Source organism: Camellia sinensis, chromosome 2 (assembly GCF_055761805.1).
Source record: "Camellia sinensis isolate YWXY chromosome 2, ASM5576180v1, whole genome shotgun sequence".
NCBI lineage: Eukaryota > Viridiplantae > Streptophyta > Magnoliopsida > Ericales > Theaceae > Camellia > Camellia sinensis.
The window spans coordinates 160,942,680-160,969,657 of NC_138962.1; the positions used below are offsets into that span (position 1 = coordinate 160,942,680).

The 26,978-nt window shown below is 33.1% G+C and overlaps 1 long non-coding RNA gene and 1 pseudogene across 1 annotated transcript; both read right to left on the reverse strand.

Annotated features, from left to right (window-relative positions):
- Positions 1–21,791: 21,791 nt before the first annotated feature.
- Positions 21,792–22,720, reverse strand: LOC145819723 (putative inactive receptor kinase At5g10020 pseudogene; annotated as a pseudogene).
- A 1,804-nt stretch (positions 22,721–24,524) lies between these two features.
- On the reverse strand, positions 24,525–26,694 carry LOC145819724 (uncharacterized). Its single transcript, XR_014360490.1, has 3 exons — positions 26,576–26,694; positions 26,380–26,460; positions 24,525–24,926 (listed from the first exon to the last, which is right to left on the reverse strand). It is a non-coding gene; the product is annotated as an uncharacterized LOC145819724 (long non-coding RNA).
- Positions 26,695–26,978: the final 284 nt, after the last annotated feature.

A 26,978-nucleotide genomic window follows, 5' to 3' on the forward strand; every position in this document is an offset into this window, starting at 1 on the left:
CCACCACCAAGTTTCCCTAGAGCTGGGTCCCGTTCCTTTCAACTCTCCAAGCACTTCCCTTGAGATTCTCCTCATACAATTGGCCATCGAGTTCCACATAGTGTTAGCATCACCTTCTAAGTCCCAAGTACCTTCCTTATCCATTCGATTCTTAAATATTTCTATTTTATCCCCTTTTAGGTCCCACCGTCTCGTCCTACGATGCCCACCATTCTTCCTAGCTTGGTATTGCCCTCTAAAACATAAATCTAGTACCAAAATCCTATGTTGAGAGACCAAACTCTCTCCAGGGATCACCTTACAATCATTGCATTTTAGGCGGTCCACTTTTCTCACTAAGAAGTAATCTATTTGGCTCTTAACTAATCCACTCTTAAAGGTTATCAAATGCTCCTCCCTTTTCTTATACATAGTATTGGCTACCACCAATTCAGAAGCCAACGCAAAATCTAAGATACTCTCTCCAGCCTTATTTCTGTCGCCAAAACCGTATCCACCATGCACCCTTTCATAACCTAGTTTATCTATGCTCGCATGGCCATTAAAATCTCCACATATAACCAGGTTCTCTCCTACAGGTATCTCCACTAAGATCTCATCCATTGGCTCCCAAAAATCTCTCTTAGTGTGATCATCTAACCCTACTTGAGGGGCGTATGCGCTAATAATGTTCACTATATTCCCTCCAATAACTAGTTTAACTAGCATAATCCTATCTCCTTTCCTAGTGACCGCCACTACACTTTCCACATGACCCTTGGCAATTATGATTCCTACCATATTCCTGCGTCTATCCTTACCACTATAATATAGTTTAAAACCGGTATCCTCAATTTCCCTAGCTTTCTCTCCCATCCACTTAGTTTCTTGTATGCAAGCTATACTAACTCTCCTCCTAATCATAACATCTACCAATTCCATCATCCTACTAGTTAAGGTTCCTATGTTCCAAGTGGCTACCCTAAACCTATAGTCTTGGACTAGCTTCTTTACCCGCGCTCGTCCAGAAAAACACGGGAACCTTTGCCCATTTTTCACCGCACCCAGGCGTCGATGCGGCGCCCCTTACTCACTTTTCGAAACACCTGGCGGCAGGAGCAACGCGTCACTTGAGGGGAACGACCTAGCATTTAAACGATTCAAAGTAGGATTCATTTTCATAAGGGATCCGAGCGGCTTTTTTTACATGTTGGTTGTTGGCTACCTAACACACAACCCTCCTCCTTAACCCAGGCTTGGGACCGGCGGAGTTGTTAACAACCCCGGCGGAGTTGGCATGTTATCTAAAATAATGTAATATTATATTACATGCATTAAGATAATTATTTATGCATTGAAAATTCATGTGAAATAAGAGTATGAATACACTATGTGTTGGGCTTATGGAATTTATTTTGGTCCAATTTTTAAGCAAAATCTAGTATAAGGTTGAATTACATGTGTTTGGTCTAAGGATTTTTCATGTGATATTACTCTGATTGTATGTATTATACATTATGTGCATTGAAAGATTATGTATTTGTTGTGACTATAAGGATTCGCTCACATTAATAAATTATGCCATATTTAAAAAATTTATTCTGTTTTAAAAGTAGCCACAGCATCTTAAGACATAAAGATGTGATCCGCAGTATTTTGATCACATAAAGTTAAAAATTAATTTGGCATTTTTACATTGCAATTATGTTTTATAAATAATTTCTTGGTCCCACAAGAAAGTAATTATTTATGAAATTTGATTAGAATAAGATAATGGATTGGGTATTAAAGGGATTGAACATTCTAAACCCACAGATATGAGTTTTCTTTTCCTTATATATTTCGGAACCCATTAGTCTTATTATAAAGTAATAGCAAATTTAATACAGTTTAGTGACCTCTACCCACAGGAAGGTTTAGATTTGTTACTGAATTTGACATTGGTTGATTCAGACTATAGTTATTGTTTCAAAGCATTAATGATGTTCTTGGTAATTGCAGTGATTTCTACCTCTGCACTATCTAATGAGTCTTCTCATAGTCCATTCTTGAACGGTGATAATTTTTCAGACTTGAAGGATAAAATCCTTCTAACATTAGGGTGCATAGATCTGGATCTAGTACTCCGTGTAGATGAACCTCCTGAACCCACGGTCGAGAGTTCTGCTGCAGAAAAGAGTTCTTATGATAAGTGGAAGCGATCTAATCACTTAAGCCTAATGCGCATAAAGTCACATATCAGCCAGAGCATTAGGGGCTCAATCCCACCATCTGATAAGGTCAAGAACTACATGAGGGCTATTGAAGAGCAATTTGTTAGTTTTGACAAAGCATTGGCAAGCACCCTAATGAACAAACTATTAGGAATGAAGCATAACAATTCTTGGAGTGTGCATGAGCACATTATGGAAATGAAGGACATTGCAGCTCGTCTTAAGTCCTTAGAGATTGGGAAGAAAGGTAATCTCATATCTCTTGTGTGTTATGAATCTAATTTTGTCAATACTCATCAATATGATTGGTGGATTAATTCGGGTTCTACAATTCACATTGCTAATACCATACAAGGCTTCCTCAGCCTAAGGAAACCGACGGGAAGTGAACAAAGCATCTATTCGGGCAATAGGATGTGTTCGCACGTCGAAGCTGTTGGAACTTTCAGACTTGTTTTAAAAAATGGCTTTGTTTTGGATCTTGAAAACGCATTTTACATTCCATCTTTTTCAAAACACTTAATTTCTGTTTATAGACTAGTACCATTTGGATTTGAATTTTAGTTTGTTGGTGCAAATTTTAGTTTGTTTAAAGACTTTGTTTCTATAGGATTTGGTACTTTAATTAATGGTTTGTACAAATTAAATCTAGATCTTGTTTTTGAACAAAATCTTTTAACCTTGCATGGTGATATTGGCATTAAGCGTAATATTGTTGATGAGTCCTCCTCTATTCTTTGGCATAGGAGATTGGGACATATCTCCATTGAGAGAATAAAGCGGTTGGTTAATGATAAAGTCCTTCCGACTCTTAATTTTACCAACTTTGGTATTTGTGTGGACTATATAAAGGGAAAGCAGACCAACAAGACCAGTAAAGGTGCCAAAAGCAGTGAGGAAATTCTTGGAATCATACACACTGATATTTGTGGGCCATTTACTCCACCTTGTCTGAATGGTCAGAGATATTTTATCTCATTTATTGATTACTTCATACGATACATGTATCTCTACCTCTTGTTTGATAAGGCCGAGGCACTTGATGCCTTTAAAGTTTATAAAGCAGAGGTAGAGACACAAACAGAAAACAAAATTAAAATTGTGAGGTCAGACAGGTGTGGAGAATATTATGGGAGGTACACAGAATTGGGACAATTACCAGGTCCATTTACTAAGTTCCTTAAGAAAAAAGGCATTATTGCACAATATTCAATGCCTGGCACACCATAACAAAATGGTGTTGCTGAAAGAAGGAACCGAACACTTATGGACATGGTAAGGAGCATGCGTAGTTATTCTAATGTGTCTATAAATTTATGGAGTGAAGCTTTGAAAACCACTGTGTATATCTTAAGCAGGGTTCCATCCAAGGTTGTTCCCAAAACACCGTTTGAGTTATGGAAAGGATGGAAGAAAAGTTTAAGACACTAACACGTTTGGGGTTGTCTAGTTGAAGTGAGGGTGTATAACCCACATTTAAAGAAATTCGACCCTAGAACAGTTAGTGGTTTTTTCATAGGCTATACGGAAAACTCCAAGGGTTACAGATTTTATTGTCCTTCAAATCCACTTAGAATTGTTGAAGCCAGAAATGCTAAGTTTATTGAGGAAGTTGACCCCAGTGGGAGTTACTCTCGAAAGATAGAGTGGAAGGAATCACGGGAACCGGATACAACACCCATGAATATAGGCGAATTGGTTGTCTTTCAAGATAATCAACCCGATATTCTTGAAAATCAACAAATTCAAGAACTTTCACCACAAGAGGAACAAGTCAACATAGAGCCTGTAGCTCAAGTCCCAATTGAGACTAAAGAATTAAGGAGATCCTCACGAGTTAGAAAGTCAGCAATTTCTGGTGATTATTTTGTATACTCAATGGAGTCTGATTTTGACATTGGACCTAGAGATGATCCTATTTCATTTTCCAATGCCATTAATAGGGATGATTCTAAATTATGGTATGATGCCATGAAGGAAGAGTTGGAATCTATGGCTAAGAATCAAGTTTGGGAAATTGTTGAGTTGCCTAAAGGAGTTAAAGCGGTTGGCTGTAAATGGGTCAATAAGACCAAGAAAGACTCAAATGGCAATGCCGAACGATATAAAGCCAGACTCATAGCTAAAGGTTTCACTCAAAGAGAAGGCATCGATTATCATAATACATTTTCTCCAGTTTCTAGGAATGATTCATTTTGAATTATCATGGCATTAGTAGCTCATTTTGATTTAGAGCTACATCAAATGGATGTGAAAACGGCATTTTTAAATGGGGATCTTGAGAAAGAAGTATACATGAACCAACCTGAAGGTTTTTGTTCTGATAAAAATAGTCACTTAGTTTGCAAGCTCAAAAAATCCATATATGGACTAAAACAAGCTTCCCGACAGTGGTATTTAAAGTTCCACAATGTTATTACTTCATATGGTTTTACGGAGAATGTTGTGGATAACTGTATATACCTTAAGGTTAGTGGGAGGAAATATATTTTTCTGGTTCTATATGTGGATGACATTTTACTTGCATCTAATGATTTGGGATTGTTGCATGATACTAAACAATTTCTTTCTCAAAATTTTGAAATGAAGGATAGGGGTAAAGCTTCTTATGTCATTGGCATAGAGATTCACAGAGATAGGTCCAAAAGGACATTTGGATTATCTCATAAAGCCTACATTGAAAGAATTTTGGAGAAACTCAAGATGAATGATTGCACTACTAATGCAACTCCCCTTTTAAAGGGTGACAAATTCAGTTTAAGTCAAGGTCCAAAGAATGATTTGGAAAAGGAACAAATGGTTAGCATTCTCTATGCATCTGCCGTAGGCAGTTTAATGCATGTTTTGGTTTGTACACGACCTGACATTGCATTTGCAGTTGGGATGCTTGGAAGATACCAAAGTAATCCAGGAATGGAACATTGGAAGGCTGCAAAGAAAATCACGAGGTATTTAAAGGGAACTAAGGACTACATGCTAACTTACAAGCATGTTGACTGTCTTGAGGTGGTTGGATATTCAGACTCGGATTTTGCGGGTTGTCAAGATTCCAGAACATCCACTTTAGGATATGCCTATCTGCTAGTAGGCAGTGCTGTTTCATAGAAGAGCGCCAAAGAGACGATAATTGCATCGTTAACAATGGAAGCAGAGTTTATAGCCTGCTTTGAAGCAACCTCACAGGCTATTTGGTTAAGGAATATTATCACAGGGCTTCAAATTGTGGATTCAATTTCTAGGCCATTAAAGGTTTACTGTGATAATTCGGCTGCAGTTTTCTTCTCTAACAACAACAACAACAAAAGTTGTAGCCGAAGCAAGCATATTGACATAAAGTATTTTGCTATTCGAGCTCGTGTTAAGAAGCAAGAAGTCAGCATTGAGCATATTAGTTCCGATATGATGGTTGCAGATCCCATGACCAAAGGTCTTTCTGTAAAGGTGTTTTCAAAACACGTTGAGGGCATGTGACTGATTGGTTAGCTCAATAATTTTTCTAGGTGTTGTTTTATTTTGTCTTGTCATGACATTTTGATTATTATTGGTGAAAAGCATCATTTTGTGCACCTAAAGTATTTGTGATACTATGCAGTCCATTGGGACTATTGATCCATAGGGATCATTGGACCCAGAATAACTTATTAGAAGTTATTCACAAAGAATGACACCACATAAAGTTGAGAGTGTGATACAATGTAATACATGAAAGGAAATACTTAATTGATAGAGTATAACCGCCATGATTCGTGTATTATACCTCTAAGGTTTGGATATTTTTATTTAATGGCCATCATCAGTTTGTTAGTTACCTGACAGTCAACAACGTGTGTTATATGTGCCAAGTGGGAGAATGTAAGAATATCCATAAAGTGACCCATATGCCACATGTTTGTTTTATTTATTTATTTATTTATTTATATTATATATATTTAATTGGTTTAATGACTAATGGGTAACTAATGTCTGTTCACTATCTCATATGGTGGTTTCATGGGACTTTACAACTTCCCTGATGGTGGGAAGTTATAAGGAGTTACACTTGGATATGGGTCCAAGCCTATCTATATATATGTCTGTAATAGCCATCAAACATAGACGTTGTTTTGTGAATAGAATAGGCTTGAAACTCTGTCCCTTTCACTTTTCCCATATGGTTCTGTAAAAGTGTTCTGTGAGTGAGCTTCTTTATACATTCAAGATTTGATCATTCAAGGATAAAGATTCAAAGGCTTGAACATCATGGCAAGAAGTATTCTTCTTTCTGAATTAAAATTATTTTAATTCTCACACTATCTGCCATAGTTTAGCATTAGCAAGTCATTTAACAGCTTCATTGGACTAGAAGAATTTAAAATTAAAATGTTATTGAAATTATAAAGTTGAATCTGACAAAATTGAAATTATGAGGATAAAAATTAAACATCTGTTTGAATTTTACTTTAATACATTTTAACAGGTATATTTAAAAGAAATAATCACACCCATTTATACATTTGAGGACTCACAGGCATATGTATGTATGTATATAAGAGACACGTATTTCGATGTATTAAGTGAGCGTAAATATTGTGGTATTGTTGATACATTTATGACATTTTATTTTATCTTTAAATTCAAATTCAAACTATTTAATTATATACTTAGCTGGGTCCTTACACCAAATAATCAACAATTAGCTAAAGTTCTGATATAACAGAAAAAGTTCATTAATTATGCTATAAACAAAGGCGTGTAAGTTATAATTGTAAATGCCGAGATTTTGGTTGTCGAGTGGCATGTAATTGCACCTTAAGAAACCACCTAGGCCATGCCTTCCTGAGGGCTTAGCCCAAGGAGGTCATGGGTTCAATTCCCTTTAAAAAGGTTGAATTAAGGGTGTGCAAGCACTTAGGTGCTTTGCCAAGGGTGGGGAGATTTTCTCCCGTAGATGCTCATCTAACAACTAACATTTGCCGATCAAAAAAAAAAAAACTGCGCCTTAAGATACGGTGAGTGGAAGGTCTGTGATTTGGGTTGATGGATGAACGACAGTCCCATAAAGTTGTAACTTAAGTTTATTAACCTAATAACATTCAATCTATGACCCAAAAAAAAAAGTTATAATTGTAAATACATAAACAGAACGCAAAAACTCTGCACATATATAATGGGACCAATAAGTTAGTTGTATATAAATCCTGAATGAGAGAAATAAGGGAACGAACAAAGTATACTGAAATTACTCTCTTATTTTGCTCTGTAACTTACACTACAAGAAAAAGCACATTTGGCGATTAAATTTTTAGACGCCAAAAGTTAATTTTTAGTCCCCAAAAATCGATTTTTAAGCTTCCCCGACTAAATTTTTTAGTCGCTAGTTTGGTCGCTGGAAAACGGTCGGGAAAGGTATTAGCGACTAAAAACTTTTAGTCGCCAAAAAGCAAGTCTTTACCGACCAAAACTTTAGTCGCCAATAGTCAATTATATTTTTTAAATTATACATTTGGCAACTAAATTTTTAGTCGCCAATAGTCAATTATATTTTTTTTAAAATTATACATTTACCGACTAATGTTTTCGTCGCCAATACTCAAGGAATCGGTGACCAAACAGATTTAGTCGCCGAAAGCTCATTTCGAAAAAAAAAAAAAATTACACCCTGCTCATGTGGAGATTCAAACCATCAACCTCCCACACCATAAACCTTATACAACAAACCCTTTCCACTACGCCTCCATAACATTATATGATTATATATGCAACATATATTATTTATATAGTACATAGACCCGTATTACTATCAAAGTATATATATATAGACATAATTATTTTTTATTGAACATAATTTATGTAAAAATAAATTATTTAGTAGAAAAAAAAGGACACCACTTTTGGCGACTAAACATAATTTTAGTCACCAATTCTATACTTTTGGCCACTAATTATTTTTTAGTCGTTAAAAAAAATTTCCAGCACAAAAATTACCACTTTTGGCGAAAAAGCCTCACTTTCGGCTACTAAACATGTTTTTAGTCGCCGAATGCTTCACTTTTGGCTACTAATTTTTTTTTAGGCCCCAAAGAGCCTTCCTTTTGGCTACTAAAATTTTTTTAGTTGGTAAAAGCCTCACTTTTGGCGACCAAACAGATTTTTAGTCGCCGAATGCCTCACTTTTGGCTACTAAATTTTTTTTAGTCGCCAAAAGGCCATACTTTTGGCTACTAAAATTTTTTTAGTCGCTATAAGCCATATATCGGCGACCAAGCAGATTTTTAGTCGCCAAAACCTATACTTTTGGCTACTAAAATTTTTTAGTCGCCAAAAATCTTTACTTTTGGCTACTAATGCATTTTTAGTCGCCAAATGCTATACTTTCAGCGACGAAATGTGATTTTTTAGTCACCAATAATGCTTTTTCTTGTAGTGTTACCAAACTACAAATATAATTAAATAAAGAATTTCTCACACTCGATCCATAAAACAAACTTGTATATATATAAATATGTATGTATACTGTATGTATTTGTGTGTACACATGACTCAATGAATCGGAGATCTAGTGCTTCATGAGCGAGACCAAAGAGAAAACCAGAGATGAGCACACGACGGCAGCAGATATCGGCAACGAGAATGCTGATCTAGCGTCCACGCCGCCAGGTGCCGGTGCGGAAGCCATTCCCAAGTCTTGCGCAGATGCAATAGCGAATAAGAGAGCGACAATGAAGAAGACAGCCAAAGCTTTGAATGAGCTCATGTTTGCCATTGCAGATCTCTCAATTATATGTATATAACTAGAGAGGGAGATAGAGAGATGGTTTTCTAGAGAGAGGAGAGAACTGTTAAGAAGAATGAGAGGAGAGGAGAAGAGAGGAGGGTTTGATACAGTATGAAGCAAGAGAGATGGATTATTGAGGAAGAAGTGGGTGGGAGAGCTAAGTATATATAAGAATGCGGACACGTTAAATGGACAGAACAGCAATGTTAGGTATCATAAAAAAAAATTCATGAAAATAATCATGAAAGTTTTGTGACCCTTGCATTACACTTTGAATAAAGCACCACACACTAATTAAGGTAATCCAAGGATCATAAATCTTTCATAATTATTTTCATGAAAAAAATTTCATGATCCCTAACTTTTCTCTTCACAGAAAGCGTGTGACAAGCAAGTCACGTTCAAACTTGATAGAGAGGGCCGAGTCGTAGAAGAATGCAGACACGTTAATCCAAGCCATGTGGCAGAGGTTCGTTAAACCAACTTTGGTTTGTTCAAACGAACGGAAATGCTTCAATGTCACTTAATACCAAATGTATAATTTTATTATAAAATTTTATAATATCAATTATAAAATATATAATTTCGTTATAAATTTACATAATAAAAAAAATGTCATACGGTAGTTGCGGATGACTTTCGGTATCGTCTGTTGTCATACATGATCCTTGTTTTTATTTTTGGAGAAGCATTCATCCCGTTCATAATCAATTGAATCTTTCATTTAATTTGTTCATTTTGTTTTGTATTTTGTATATTTCATTTTTAAAAAAATTAAATCGATTTAATAATCATAAAATATTTAATTTATCACGATCGTCATTAAAAAACTGGACGAAATGTTAATTTTTTAGAAAATTGTTGAAAAGTACAATGTAAGAAAGGTATAAGGCATAGGTCCAGTGAATATTTTTATTGGTGAGAGGTTAACCCCTTGTGAAATAGTTTGGTGGAAAATCCTTTTACTTGTTTTGAAGGAAATTTTATTTCTAATTTTACCCCTTAATTTATCTGTTTGACTTTTTTTACTATATATTCAAATTTATATATATATTTTCTATCTATTCAAATTTTTGACTATCTGTTTAATTTTTTTTGTTTATCTGTTCAAATTTTCACCCTTATCTGTTTAAATAGTTATCCAAATTTTATTGTCCATCCATTTTTCAAAAAAAAAAAAAATTCTATCTATTGAAATACCAAGCAAACCAAATTCTATCTGTTGAAATCGATACCCAAACCAACCCATATCTGTTGCAATACCAAGCCAAAACCAACACTATTTGTTCAATTTTTTTATCTGTTCAAATCTCTCTCTCTCTCTCTCTCTCTCTCTCTGTGTGTTGCAATTCGTTTGATCATCATTATCATAATCAACAACAACAACAGAAAATCAGTAACATCAACAATCAATAACAACATCAATACCTTACACATCAAAAAAAAATGTGGAGGATCTAGATGGTTATCTATATACACACAAATGATCCGTTATTTATACAAAATGAAGCTATCAAAAATCAAAGAAGCAAAAAGCATTTTCTAACTATCTACTCAATTTGAGAGAGATCAGAACCAAAATAGTAGAGATCTGAGATCGAAGAACTCAAAAAGTAAATCTGAGATCGGAGATCTCAAAAAGTGAATATGAGACTGGAGACCGGAGACCGACATGAACTCTGGCTCGCTGCATATGTCAAGGTGATGCAGGCTGAATCGGCGCATCCGATGACAACAGGCTCACCATGGGGGTAAAAGAGGCGAATGGCGGAGGCGACAAACGGCTAAATCTTGGCGTGAAGCTTTGCTTGCATGGTTAGCTTGTTCTTGTGCTTCAGAGCTTTGAAACTAAGGTTTCGATACCAGAGAGAGAGAGAAAATGTGTGTATTGGAGGTGGCGGTGGCAATGGTCAGGTCAGCGGCGGTAAAAGAGGCTTGTTGCTCGGCTTGTTAAAAGTATATGACAAGTTTGATTGGTTTTTGAACTCAAACTCGCCAAAGTAGAAGTAAAGAGAAAAACAGAGAGATCTAAGAGAGGAGTCGAGGTGGCGGCCGTGACCTCCTCTCCGATTGGGTTATGCGGTCAAACCATGAGAAGAGAGAGAGAGAGAGAGATAGAGAGACAGAGAGAGATGAGGGGTTTGGTTTGATCCGTGTGTAGAGATGGCAATTTGAACCCAACCCAACAGGGATCAGGCTCCCCGACCCCGATTAGAGCGTTTTTTTCCCAAAAAATACCTCTGACGGGCCGAGGATGGTATTCGAAAATGAATCCTCGACAATTTTTGGGTCGGGGACAGTGATAGGTTCCCCGTCCTCATTTCTGTCCCAAATTAAAATTACTATTATATCCCTCTATATATGTGTGTGTGTGTGTGAAATTACTATTACATTGCATGGATTATTTTGAGGAGATGAACCCATGGAATATATTTGAGAGATGCCTATTGATTTTAGAAGTTAACTTTGTTAATAATGTTGGTTGTGCATGCTACTTTGCAAAATTCACAAGTTGTTGCTATTGTTGTTGTTGTTTTTTTTTTTTTTTAAAGCAAAAAAAGGTGTTTGGATGTTGTTATTGTTGTTGTTGTTGATGTTGTTGTTGTTGTTTTTTTTTTTTTTTTTTTTTTTGGTGGTGTCAGTGTTGTTTGTATCTTGTTTGTCATGTTGTTATTGTTTGGATGTTTTTGTTTGGACATTGTTGGATTATGGCTTTATATATTATTTTTATTTGCCTCAAAAGAATAAATAAATAAAATGGGACATGCAAAATAAAAAATAATAAAAAAAAAGGGTCGGGAATTTTTCGAGGTCAGGGAAACCCGATCCCCGTTAGGGGGCGCGGACAAGGAGGTTGATGGGTTCCCCGCCAGGGATCGGGGGGCGGGGACAGGGAATTTTATACCTTCGAGGATCGGAGATGGGAAGTACAATCCCCGGCCCTGCCCCGACCCGTTGCCATTCCTATCCGTGTGCACCGTATATGCCAAACATAAACTAAGTAGTTTGGTCATTTTGTAAAAAACTTGTCATTATGGACTAGGTATTTTAGAGTGTGGATCTTTAGGCATAAAAAATTCAAAATTGGATTTATGGAGTGAATGCTCTTAATTTTTAAAAAATAGACCCGTCATTGTTTTTTTTAAAAAAAAAACAATAAAATAAAAAAAAATTACGATTGTTTGATTGCTAATTTTGTATTTTTATTTTTATGGGATCCATAATGGCCCTACGTATCTCTTAAATTCTCTAAGGTTGAGATGTAAATTTAAGAGAAGTTTAATATTAATTAATAATATTTTATTTCATTCAATGGGTCTTAAAGCTTATTGAACTTTAAATAATCCACCAAAAAAATATATTTATTAAATAAATTTAATTAAATAACAGGTTAAAAATAAAAAATTACTAGACTCAAAATTTTAATATAATATTAAATACAAATTAACAAATTAAAAATAAAGTGTTACAAAACTCAAAATGAATCAATACAACATTAAATAAACCTTCACATCTGTCCAATTGACACCTATCAACATTAGTCATATTTTTTTCAAGGGTCTTGCTAACAAGTGACTCTAGGATACAAGTAAAAAAAAAAAAATGTAAAATATAATACATTTTTCGCTAATTTCAAAACACTTTTATTGAAATCAATGCACTTTTTAATAATTTTTCATATTTTCAAGGTACTTTTTACATATTTTTCAATATTAAACAATGCTTAAAGGGAAACATTATCACATAGGTTTGCCCATATCCTACATGGTATGTCTTTACAATTATTGGTTACATAGCCATTATTTCTTATTTTTTCTCCTATGTATTACATAAAACAATCAATAGAATTGAAAAGGCATACAACCTAATTGAAATTTTTGGAAGACATGATAATTTCTTGCCTAAGAGACACTTGTTAGCGGAAAATTATACAATAGTACCGAAGTATTACATGGTCATACTCCCTCACCCATTACTATTCATTATAGCCTTCATTTTTCTTGATCACTTAACATAAATAATTTTAAACTACCAATAGGTCCTAATAGTTAGACTTAATTCCCATCAAATCTTATTGAAAATAAGTTTTGGTAAAATTATCACTAAAAATAATTTTTTTGTGATAATTTTTTACATACATCGTTAAAAATTGACAATTAGTGACTTTTTTTTGTCATGACTTTTATATATTGTCGCTAAAACTTACAATTAGTGACTTTTTTTATGACAAAATTTTTTCATAGAACCTATTAGACAATAAGTTCACTTATTAGGACCTAAATATAAGTACCGTTGAGTAAACTACTAATAGATCCTAATAGTTGGATTTAATACCCATCAAGTCCTATTGAAAATAAGTCTTGATAAAATTGTAGCTAAAACAATTTTTTTTGTGACAATTTTTTATATATGTCATTAAAAAATGATAAATAATGACTTTTTGTCATGATTTTTATAAATTGTCGCTAAAACTTACAATTAGTGACTTTTTTATGACAATTTTTTTCTATATGACCTATTAGACAATAAGTCCACTTATTAGGACCTACATGTAAGGGTAAACTATCAATAGGTCCTAATAGTTTGACTTAATTCCTATCAAGTCCTATTGAAAATAAGTCTTGATAAAATTGTAGCTAAAAATAATTTTGTTGTAACAATTTTTTACATACGTCGCTAAAAATTGACAATTAGTAACTTTTTTTTATAATTTTAACAAATTATCGTTAAAACTTACATTTAGTGACTTTTTTACCTACGTGTAAGCCCTAATAAGTAGATTTATTGTCTAATAGATCCTATGAAAAAAAAATTAATAAAAAAAATCACTAATTGCAAGTTTTAACGATAATTTATCAAAATTATATAAAAAAAAAAAGTTATTAATTGTCAATTTTTAACGACAATTTTATCAAAACTTATTTTTAATAGAATTTGATGAGAATTAAGTTTAATTATTAGGACCTATTAGTAATTATTGCGTCTTTTCTAACAATTATATTAATATAAAACTAGTCTATCACTCGTGCTATGCACGAGATAATTATAGATATTTATATTTGTTTTAGATTTTTTTATATATATAAATTATGTTTTTTAAGATTTTATAAAAATGAGATAGCTTCAATCATATAAATCACAATTTTTTTAATGCTATCTAACTAAAATCATATTTTTCTCATAATAAAAAAAATAACTTTTAAAAAAGAACCATTAAAATAGTAAACAAAAAGATTATTTAGAACCATTGAACAAACTACAATCACATTTTTCTTTTTGTGAGTGTTTATATTTATCTTACTTCAATCATATTAAAAAAAATCAAATTATAAACAAAAAGAGATAATTTCAATCGTACAAATCGCAATTTTTTTAATCCTATCTAACTACAATGACATTTTTCTCATAATAAAAAAAATAATTGAAAAAAAATTATTGAACAAATTACAATCACATTTTTCTTTTTGGGAGTGTTTATGTTTTTCTAACATCAATCATATTAAAAAATAAAATTATAAACAAAAGGAGATAACTTCAATTATACAAATCACAATTTTTTTAATACTATCTAATCAACATCAATAATTAAAAAAATCAATCACAAATTAAGTCAATTGATAATTAAAAAACACAATATTTATTTTTCAAAAAACATAATGAGTTAAAAAGATCAATTACAATTTTTTTTTTTTTTGTCAGAATACAATCTAATCATAATCAATAATTGGTACATTATGTGACCCTAATGAGTACAATCCATTTTGTTTTTCAAAAAACACACTGAGTTAAAAATCAAATCACAAATTAAGTGAATTAATAGTTAAAAAAACACAATAATTTTTTTTTCAAAAAACACAATGAGTTAAAAAAATCAATTACAATTTTTTTTTTCAAAATAAAGTCTAATCATTATTAATAATTGGTACTTTAAAAATCAAATCAAATCAAATCACAAATACTTTTATGCTATCTAGCTACAATCATATTTTTTTAATAAATAATTTAAAGAAAAACCATTAAAACAGTAAATAAAAGATTAAATTACATTAAAAAAAGAACCATTGAGCAAATTACAATCACATCACATTTGTTCCATAATAAAAATAAATAAATAAATGAAAAAAAGAACCATTGACTAACTACAATCACATTAACAAAAAAAGAACCGTTGAACTAACTACAATGATATTTTTTTCTTTGTGAGTATTTATGTTTATCTAACTTCAATCATATTAAAAATAAAATTAAAATAGTAAATAAAAAGATTAAATAATATTTAAAAAAAACCATTGAACTAACTGCAACAATCATATTTAAAAAAAAGAGCCATTGAACAAGCTACAATCGCATCACATTTTTCCCATAATAAAATAAATAAATGAAAAAAAGAACTATTAAACTAACTATAATCACATTAACAAAAAAGAATCATTCAACTAATTATAATCACATTTTTCTCTTTGTGAGGGTTTGTATTTATCTAATTTCAATCATATTAAAAATTCAAAAATAAATTAAAATAGTAAATAAAAAGATTAAATAGCATTTAAAAAAAATTGAACTAATTACAACAATCATATTAAAAAAAAAAAAAAACCATTGAACAAACTACAATCATATCACATTTTTTTCCATAATAAAATAAATAAATGAAAAAAAGAACTATTAAACTAACTACAATCACATTAAAAAAAAAAAGATTCATTCAACTAATTATAATCACATTTTTCTCTTAGTGAGGGTTGATATTTATCTAACTTCAATCATATTAAAAAATTAAATTATAATTTTTTATTCGCTAGACAAATCACAAATATTTTTATGCGCTATCTAACTACAATATTAAAATAGTAAACAAAAGGAAAAGTCAAGAAGAAGAAAACAAACAAAAAAAAGGCTTACTGTTTGCGTATGTGGTCACTGAAGTTGAAAGTGTAGAAGTGAGAAGTCAAGAAAGAAAAAACAAAAAGGAGACTCACTGTTTGCAATAGGTATGTGAAAAGTTAAAAAGAATGTGTGTATTTGAGAAGTTAAAAAGACTTGGAAGAATTTCATAAGTGCTACGTTTTTTCTTTTTCAAAAAAAAATCAAAAAAATTAAGAAATTAAGGTTCAGATATTGGAACTCCCACAAAATTTGTGGGTTAGAGATAAATATAAATAAATAGATAGATATAGATATTTATATTTGTTTTAAATTTTTTTTAATATACAAATTATTTGTTTTAGAAAAAGTATTGTAGTAATTACGAGAAAAGTCAAAAAATCTTGTGAGTTGAGAGAAGTTAATAAATGCTAAGGTTAATTTTTTTTTTTAAAAAACAAAAAATTAAAAAAATAAAATTGATATATTGAAACTCTCACAGACCTTATGAGTTAAAAACCTTTTTTTACTTAATATATATAGTATAGATATTAGGTAGCCGTACTTCTGAACTATTGAATGAATAGTTAGCATTTGCCTTTATTTATATAATCATAGCACAATAAAACCAAGCTAGTGAGCTAATGCCTCTACTGTCTTCGAGGCTTCATTGGAAAAGCTAATGACTCCATTGAAAATTTTAGACTTAAAATTTTAAAATATGAATTATTTGTATTATCGAAATTAGGTCAAAAAATTTACCTAATAATTCTGCAAGTAGAAAATTAAGGAAAGAGATTAAGAGAGGATCCTAATTCCCGTTGAAGCCCTTACCTGAAGCCCTCATGGTTGTCTCTCGATGGGACAATCCATGTTCTAATAATAGTCGTAGGTCTACGTTTTGCAAGAAGAAAAAAGGTTGAAACCACTTTTTTTTTTTTTTTTACTCTTATCACTCCCAATGTATTGGGATTAGCTAACTTTTTGTTTTTTGTTTTTTGTTTTTTTTTCTTCCTATCATAAACTAACATGTGTGTTGTAGGGGTCAAGGAAAAAGAGGGTCTCTATCATTTCTGTTGCAAGAATCCTATGCTAGCATTGTTTATTATTATTATATTTTTTTTAATTTGCCCAACCATTTTTGTATGCTAATGGGCTCTCTGCCATAGTTTAGCATTAGCAAGTCATTTAACAGCGTCATTGGATTAGAAGAATTCAAAATTAAAATGTTATTGAAATTATAAAGTTGAATCTGACAAAATTGAAATTATGAGGATAAAAATTAAACATCTGTTTGAATTTTACTTTGAAACATTTTAACAGGTAAATTTAAAAGAAATAATCACACCAATTTATATATCCGAGGACTCACACACTACAAGAATTAACATTTTTAGCAACAAAAAAATTGGTCGCTAAAAGTCTATTTTTGGTCGGAAAAAGTTATCCACGACCAATTTTTTTGGTCGCTAGTTTAGTTGCCAATTGAGGGTCGGCAAAAGTAATTCGCGACCAAAATTTTCGTTGGTCGGCAAAAGTTGGATTTGCCGACTAAATTTTTGGTTGCTAAATATTTAATTACCGCGACTAATTCATTTTGTCGCTAAAACACTTTGGTCGCGAAAAGTCGCCTTTTGCCGACCAAATTTCTTAGTCGCCAATTGACACATTTCGCGACCAAAAAGTTTGGTCGCCAATTGTGACATTCTGCGACCAAAATTAGTTTGGTCGCCAATTGTTAATTTTCGCGACCAAAACTGTTGGTCGGCAAAAGTGAGTTTCCACGACCAACAAAATTTTTGGTAGGCAATAGATGTATTTTTTGCGACCAAAACTCTTGGTCGGCAATTGTCATTTTTTGCGAAAAAAAATAATTTATTTGTCGCGACTAATAAATTGGTCGTCAAAGCAGGAAAACAATACACCTGTAATTCCTAATAATTCATTCAATTCATAATAAACCTATAATTTTAAAGCATCATTCAAATTAACGGATGTTGTAGGGGCTCAATACTCCACTACAAGAAGTTGGGTCTTAAATGACAAAAAATTTTTGTCTCCAAAGAGCTAATTTCGTCACTATAGATATTTGTGAGGAAATATTTTCGTCACCAGTTTCGTCATTGAATGTTTGTCACTAAAAGCCACCGTGATGAAAAATAATTTCGTCACCAATGAAATTACTTCAGTGACGAAATTTTTTGTCACCAATAAAACAACATTTTGTCGCCAAAAATTCTCATTTTCGTCACCAAATAGTTATTCAGTACCATATTTTTAACTTTAGTTGACGAATAAATTTGTCACACATGTTGATCATTGATGAGGAAATAATTTCGTCACAATAAGATGTAAAGGTGACGAAATTTTTCGTCTTCAAAAGTCATACATGGCCAACGAAATATATTTCGTCACAAATATATATATACGTGACAAAATTTTTGGTCACCAAACAACAAAATCAATGAAATATTTCATATATAAACTACAATAAATTTTGTCACAAAAAATGTTTGTTAGCGACGAATAATTACTTTGTCATAATAACAAGTACAAATGACGAAAAAAAATTGTCACTGAACTTGTTCCGTATTTTATATTTCAATTTAAATTATTATTTCACAAATATTCCTACTCATATCCCAATAGCCTTTTAAATGTACTAAGAAATCCACTAGCTATTATACACCACTCCACAAAATAATTCACTAAACAATTTATATCATAAATGAAAATATATCCATCAAACAAATTTAATAATAATCCATTAAGTATAATAAAAAAAACCATCATAACAAATTCCTAAATGAACTGACGTGGAGTCCACCAAAAAAAAATAACACTCAACTAGGTTTAAAACTAGAACTAAGTTTAACACTCAACTAATCCGATTGCGCATGAGCTTTGAAGAGGAATAGGTCCAGTAAAATGATTTCCTGAAGGGTTCAGGTTTGTCAAGGTCATTGATGTGAAAAAACTAGGTGGAATAGGTCCATCAAGTTTATTCAAACTCAGATCAACCGCAGACAGCCTTTGAAAGTTCCCCAACACAGGAGGCAAGGTACCTTCTAAAGAATTATTTTTAATATTGTGAGTTGTCAAACTCGGGAACTGAGATGTCAGGTTAGGAATGCTTCTTGATAACTCATTTGAACTCAAGTCGAGAATATCCAAAGTTGCTTCCCAACTTTGCATAACAGATATATCTCCGGTGAGCACATTTCTGCTCAAATCCACTTTGTGGCATCCTCCCACAGAAGAAGGCAGAGAACTGGATAGCACATTTGATGAAAGATTCAAAATGCTCAAAGTTGTAGAATTGATCACATGGATTGGACCTATACACATACATATGCAGAAGATTAAACACATCAGTTAAGCAATTGACAAAATATTTGCTCAAAGAAGATGAGTGCAACCACCAAATAGTGTGCATCAGTAAGTTTTTAACACAAAAGAAAAGGACACTGAATCCGTACTACCATGAAAGTTATTGTTGAATTGAGTCAGAAAATTTCTTCTTTTTGACAAGTACAGAATTTAGAAATATTCAGTTACCAAAGAAGAGGGTATTGGGTGGGGGGGAGCGTGGGCGTGGGCGTGGGCGTGGGCGTGGGCGTGGGCGTGGGAGACTGAACAAAGAATTCCAACCACATTCATGTCTAATACAACCAAAAGATATGGAACATGTACCAGTCTGTACACTCAATAAAAATAGTGAATCTGTAAGAATCCAAAACACAATGCCTCATGTCATAAAAATGTGAATACAGGGTTAAACCTGCAGCATCCAGTTTCTTAGTTGGTAGTAGCACACAGATGTAGTGCACCTATTATACCTTAACCGTAGCAAAATAAGACAAATGAATCTAATAGCCTGTTTGGCAGAGAACTCAACAAGCCTTAAGCAGTAGCCACGGCAGCAGATATAGATTGGTGAGGCGAATTGGAAAGGCAACCCTGACTACAGACTCAATAGATTAAAATGGGAAGTCAAATAAAAAAAGCTCAACAAATACCAACTATACTAATCCAAGATATTTACATCTAATCTGAAGAGTAATTGCTTAAATGCTCCTGGTCAGTCCACAGGTGCTTTTCAAATACTCCACTGACATCACGGCATATCCTTGAAAAGTATATTAAGCCATTATCGATTTCTTTGTTTTCATAATTAAGTTCCAGATAAAGTAGATATAATTTCAATAAAAGAACATTGAAATATGATGAGTTTTACATGGCTCATGATAGCAACATGAAATTGGACCATATTTAGAAGAAAAACAAATTTAAGAAGCATTGAGCTCTTCACCGGGACAATACAGTTGCCAAGACAGCTTTATTGTGCATATTTTCTAAATAAAGCAACATAACAACATATGAGTATGCTGATACATGCTCATCAACATATTGCTCCTTCAGCTAACTAAAGAGGGACAAGTCATAAGTTCAAGGCTCTCTTTTCTATATTTATGGAGCAACAATGCCTGGAGTATAGTAAAATAGTGTGGCAATGTTTACACTTATGACTGTTGTTTACCATTTTACAACAACTACTTACTGCAGTAGAAAAATAATCCAACCGATGACCTAATGGTCAAGAAGGCCCTTGAGTACAACTCAAGATATTGTGGTATGCCATGGTATTTATAATTAGCGTGTTTTATCTCTTCTCTCTGTTGTTTTACTTTGGTTATGATGTGAAGCCAAGATTAGAGTAGGTCAATAGTGAAAACTTAATGCTATTAGTTATGGCCTTGTTCCTTCCATATGAAACTTCAAATATCTACAATAGATTTTTGGTTATTAACAAGATTTCATTTTAGTTATTTTGTTCATTGAGAACACCACGTTTTGTTAGGAGAACTTTATAGGATGTTTTCCCTTAGTTTTCTTTCCAAGACACTTAGGCTAGGTGGGGAATGGGAGGTTATGTGGCTTGTTTGCAGTCAGCTTAATAGCTGCCATTTAAACTTTTTTCAATCGGCTTTTGCTTTTCTACTAGTTTCTTGGAAAGAAAACTAAGGGAAAACATCGTCCCACCCAAATGAGCCCGTCGTCCTCACTTCACTCTCCCAATGGCCCCCCAAAACGGATCTCTCGTCTGTTACCGATCTTTCTGGCTTAACATTTTTTACAAATCTAGAAGCATTTGTAGCATAAATGATACTTAAAATCTCTTTTTAATTTAATAGCCCTACAAATCCTTTCCACGTCCCACCTGCCAACTTGCCCCACCTCAGCCAAAGGTTCGTGCTGGATTCATAATAAAATTCATCTCTTATGCAAATTGGTTAAATATGCCCTAAATCCCAACCCTGTCGTCATCTCTGCAACTAACATGTCGAAGCATGCCTTCTGCCTATGATATGCACAGCATACACTAAATTACACACGAAATAATAATCCAAGGACCAAGGTTTTCATAGATTGGGTAAAGGCAAACAAGGTTTCTCCTTTTAAACTTTCATGTTCTGTCAACAATTAGTTTTGAGCCGTCAATGACTTTAAATTTGAGCTATACAAAATATTCTGAACCTCCTCAAGAACACTAAGAGGATTTAAAGCCACACACCGACAATTCAATTTATTTCATATTCTTTGCAAATGCCTAAAATGAATGATGTAACCAAATTAAGAATCTCTATAAACTATAACTCGTTATAACAATAAATAATTGTCCAAATTGAGTTTCTCAACAAAAAGCACTACAAACAAATACTTTGGCATAGCTTATAACTTTTTTTTTTGATAAATACTTTGGCATAGCTTATAGCTTATCATGTCATGTGGACTATATATCAAAACTTTACTACTTTTGCCTCATTTGGGACTCAAATTATAGACAACATATGCATATTGTCCCATAATTTGAGGGTAAAAGGGGGGAAAAGTAAGTTTTGAATATATGTATGGCGTATGCAAAGGAAAATATAGTTGTTGTAGAATCATGATAATTTTATGCTTAGAAAATTCAAAGTTCATCACAGATGGTATTTCATTGAATGCACAATACAACTAAGGAAATAAGGAATATATGGTGTAGTGGCATCATTGGTTGCTTTGATGCTGATCCAAAGTTTAATAAATAAATTTCTAGTTCAAATAATTTCTTACCAGAAAACCCATTGCCACTAAGATCTAGTTCTTTCAAATGAATCAAACTCTCCAGCAGCTTTTCCTGTATCAACCCAAACAACTGGTTATTCCCCAGACGCAAAACATGAAGATTTGGCAATGAGCCGAATGAAGGGAGCTGTCCATTTATCTGATTATGACCCAAATCCAAAACTTCCAAGTTCCGAAACAACTAAATGGCTTCATCCTTAAAGAACCCACCGCCCAAATCATTGTGACTCAAATTCAAATGTTGCACTGTATTGGCCAGGCTCGAAATGTTGTGCAAATCCATTGACAGAGATCCATAGAACATGTTATAGCTCAAATCAAGAAACTCCACATTTCTAAGCTCCGAAGACAAGTCCTGAATGTCCCCACGGAGCTGATTTGAATGCAAGTCCAACACATACAGTTGCTGAAGATTCCTGATTCCACTCGGAAACACACCAGTGAAATTGTTGGACGACAAATTGAGATAATTCAATCCCCAAAGATCGTTCATCCTCGCCGGAATGGGTCTGTAAAACAAGTTTCCAGACAAGTCCAAATACTGCAAAGTATACATGAACCCCAATGCAGGAACGAGACGACTCGTGAAAAAATTCCCAGAGAGACTCAGATTTCGGAGCATTTTGAGGCCATTAAAAGTGAAGAACTTCAAGTCACCGGCCAAGCCGAGGCTGTCGAGAAGAATGGCGGTGGCGTTGCCGGAGTCAGCGCAAACGACGCCGTAGAAGGAGTGAGGGCAAGAGTTGGGATCTGCTACCAAACCACCAACTCTCTCATTCAATCAAATCACTCTCATCTCAATTTCATTGGTTTCAATTCAAACTTAACAATAACAGCAATGTCATAAAACAGAGTAAATTATCACAAAAAAAAAAACACTGAGTGACCAACAAAACAATTTTGAGTTAGACAAACAAGTGTATGAGATTCAATTAATAAATGTATTTCACAATCAAACAGAAACCCTTAAAGGGCAGTCGAATTACGGTGAATCCCTATCAAACACAAGGGCTTCTACACCGTCTCCCTCTCCCAACCCTCTTTTGGCTCCCCAACTTCTTCATTCCCCTTAGGAATCCCTATCCCAGCTGGTTACACTTCCCCTTCCGCCTCTTGAAACAGCCCCTCAAACCCTCTACTACCATAGTTCCATTGCCTCCTTCCCTATTATCCACAACCACAAAACTACTCTTTTTCTCCACCACAAATCTAAAATGCCTGCCCTTTCCCTCCCTACTAAAGCACCACTAGCCCTCCTCCTCTCACACCGCACCTCCGTTACACAATTCCATCCGCACCACAACGCCACCACGTTACCAAAAACCCTTATCCCACCATTAAACAACTACGAGAGAGAGAGAGAGAGGCTATACCTTTGTGTGTTTTGCAAGAGAGGGATGAGACGAAAACTGGAGCACCAAAAAACAAAAGGGGGTGGGGGAGAATCAATAGGGTTCTTTTTTTTCATTATAGCCAAATCTCAAAGTTATTCCTTTAAGATTGGTTGGTGATAAAATAATTTTGTCATTAAAAATTTTAAAATATTAAAATTATTGACAATAAAAATATAATTCTCATTAAATAATTTTAAAATATTTAAAATTAATTTTTTTAAAAAATATTTAAAATTATTTGTAACAAAAATATATTCCTTATTGATAATTTTATAATTGGTGACAAATTTTTTTCTTACTAAAAATCTCAAAATTTTGGCGTCACCCAAAAAAAATTAGAGGAAAAATTTTTGGTGATGAAATTTAATTTTTCTTCACCTAAAAATAAGTATTTATTGACAAAAATAAATTTCGTCACCTATTATTTTTACTTTTTATTATATGTGACAAAATTTTATAATTCATCACAGATTATTCTTATTTAGTGACGAAATATTTGTTTTCACTACTTTTCGTCACCATAGGTTTAAAGAGTTAATTAACTTGTATTTTTGTTTTGAGAGAGAGAGAGAGAGAGAGAGGGGGAGAGAAAAATTGATAAACAAAAATAAAAGGGAGAAAAAAGTTAGTAGTCTATTTTTTCCATTACCGTCCAATATGTTAAAATTTTTCCTCTAAAATTGGTGACAAAATAATTTCCTCACTAAAATATTAAAAATTATTAGTGATAAAAATATATTTCTCACCAAATGGTCTTAAAACATTTAAAATCAAGTTTCTCAAAAAAATATGTACAAAATTATTGGTGACGAAAATGTATTCCTCGCTAATAATTTTATAATTGGTGATAAATTTTTTTCTCACCAAAAGTCTAAATTTTTGGCGCCACTCAAGAAATATTAGCGGGAAAACCTTCGGTGACGAAACTTAATTTTTCCTCACCTAAAAAGAAATATTTATTGACAAAAATAAATTTCGTCACTTTTTATTTTTATTTTTTTATTATACGTGACAAAATTTTATAATTTGTCACGGATTATTCTTATTTAATGACAAAATTTATTTTCTTCACTACTTTTCGTCACCATAGGTTATTTTTGTTGTAGTGCTCCAGAACTAGTTTATCTTAATATATTGTTATGCTTTGTTTACCAAAAAAGAAAACAAGGTGTGCAAAACCTCTCTAATAAATAATATCAAAATTTTCTTTTATTTCTTTCTCAAGCTATGTAAGGGCACAAGTTCATAGCATATTCATCGTCATGTGATGAATGTGTCAGGAAAGAAAAAATTATAGAAAAATAAAATATATTTTTACAAAATTTTCTCATAAACTAATGTAACATCAAATAATAAATTTTAAAATTTTAACATAAAGCCAAGCTCTTCATATCTCATGTCAATCCTCATAATCATAATCCACACCATACGCTCCGCAGCTTTCAACACCTTCACCGTAATCAGTCTTGTGGTCAAATTCATTATCATACTTTCTTATTTCAGACTTAATCTGTCAGTGCTAAACTTCTTGTTAAACTTTGTATCGCATTTTGCAATTATGCCTTCCGTGTTGGCATTCTCGGCACCTTGGCTCTGTAAAGACATTGAAATGGATGTATAGAAATACATTAGCCAACTCTCAGTGTAGCTTTGTCTCATAGCAAGTAATAAATTTCAGATTAATGGAACAAAAATAACAGTAAAATAACATGGCATCATATTGTAACTTGATTTGTTAGATTTGAAATTGAGAATTCATGTAAATATGATGAATAATCCCACCAAATGATTATTTCAATCCTTCCATCTAACTTGAGCCAAACACACGTGGCTTATCATCACACAATTACCTGTTTTAGAAACTGTATTTGAAAAAAAAATTAGAAAATGACAATGACGACTGTATTTTCCTCCACGTCTCGTTTTCATTTATAAAAAGGGCTGCAACCTTCATTGGCAGGAAGAACTGAAGTTTCCTTTGTTAAGTGCACCATTGAATTACCATAGGACAACGTTGGTTGGAGTCATTGCAATGGAGCTGAAGTCTTGTAAAATTCAGTGGGAAGGTAAGTTTATATTCAAGTGACCATTAACTTGAGGTCGAGACCATTTGTGTTGTGGGGATTGGTATTTGTCAATTTGTTCTACCCTTCCAATTCTTATTTTTGATTTGTTTCCATCACTAACCAAACCAAACTGGCCCAATACACATCGGTTGGATTTGGTTATTTAGTTTTCCCATTAACTATGGTGCATATGGCCACAAAATGGATAGGTTTGGCTCACATCTCATAATCAAACCATAAAGCACTTCCGAGAGTACAAAGAATGCGGCATTGATGACATACTAGGAGATTTATCTCTGCAGCTAATAGGGTATTCCATGAGCTTTCAGCATTTCACATGCTATGTAGTATATAAACTACCGACATTTTTCTACTATATAAGTTCAGAACTCTGAATTAATGTTTTCTCTCTCCCCCCTATGGTTATTTAGATTTTTTATTCAAATCATTTCAGTGCAAAAAGTGGTGCTAATAGAAGAGACAAAGTGAACGGATGTGAGGATCCTCTGAGGTGCAAACTAGAACAGTTTTACGGCGAAATGAGGGTTAAATATTCCTACCAGAAAATGAAGCAGGACAGCGTGTCTCAATCTCCTGAGTTTTACATGCTTCAATTGAATGGCACTCTTTGAGATCAGACAAATGCATGTATTCAATATCTAACTTGGCAACATATTCAACAATACAACAAAGGGCTTTACATGTGTTTATTTGTGTAATCAGTACATTCAAAGGACTCCACATCTAAACTAGTGCTCGTTCTTCTATGATTTTACTTACAGAAAGACTATAGCAGTCAAAAGGCCGTGAGTACAATAAAACAAATGTTATTGGTTTTGTTGTCAAATCAATTTCATCTCATTAGCTACATATCATGGGTATTTACAGCATCATGACTATTAACCAACTTTTGCTCCAAATTACCTACACTCGAAGAGGGTAATATCTGAAAGAAAGGAACAAAGAAAAGGCAGCATTACCGTTTCATGTTTACTATTCATTTGTTCCCAAATAATCTTTTTGTAATGCATCTCTTCCTTACTGTGCAGATATTTGTCAACCTGTAAAAAATTTCACATTGTTTCGAAGTTATAAATTCACTGATCTGATAAGTCAATCAGGTAACATTTACCAATTAAGTCAAGAACACAACTTGCTTCAAAACTTGCAGCATACCTCAACATCATCGATATCAGAAAGGCTTTCTGACTCGTCAATTGCTGCCATTCTACTCAGATGCTCATATCTATGCAGCTGACCAGATACCTTGTTACCATCTTGGCATCCATCAAAAGCTCCTGAAACATCAGAATGTTACTTTGACTTAAGCTTTCAAGTTTAATCCCTAAAATAATGCATGACAGGAATTTCATTTGAACAATTCGTTACCCTTTTGGGTATTCAAGAATCCACTTCTTACAACATCTGCACGTACTTTCGAGGACGGTGTTACTTCTTTCTCTAACTAAAAAACAAACATGAAAATAGAAGTGTGTGGAAAGATAAACTTGATCCAAGATCTCTCTTACACACCTTAAAGTCATTAGTTTATCAATCACGGAACAGAAACAAGGAGTAA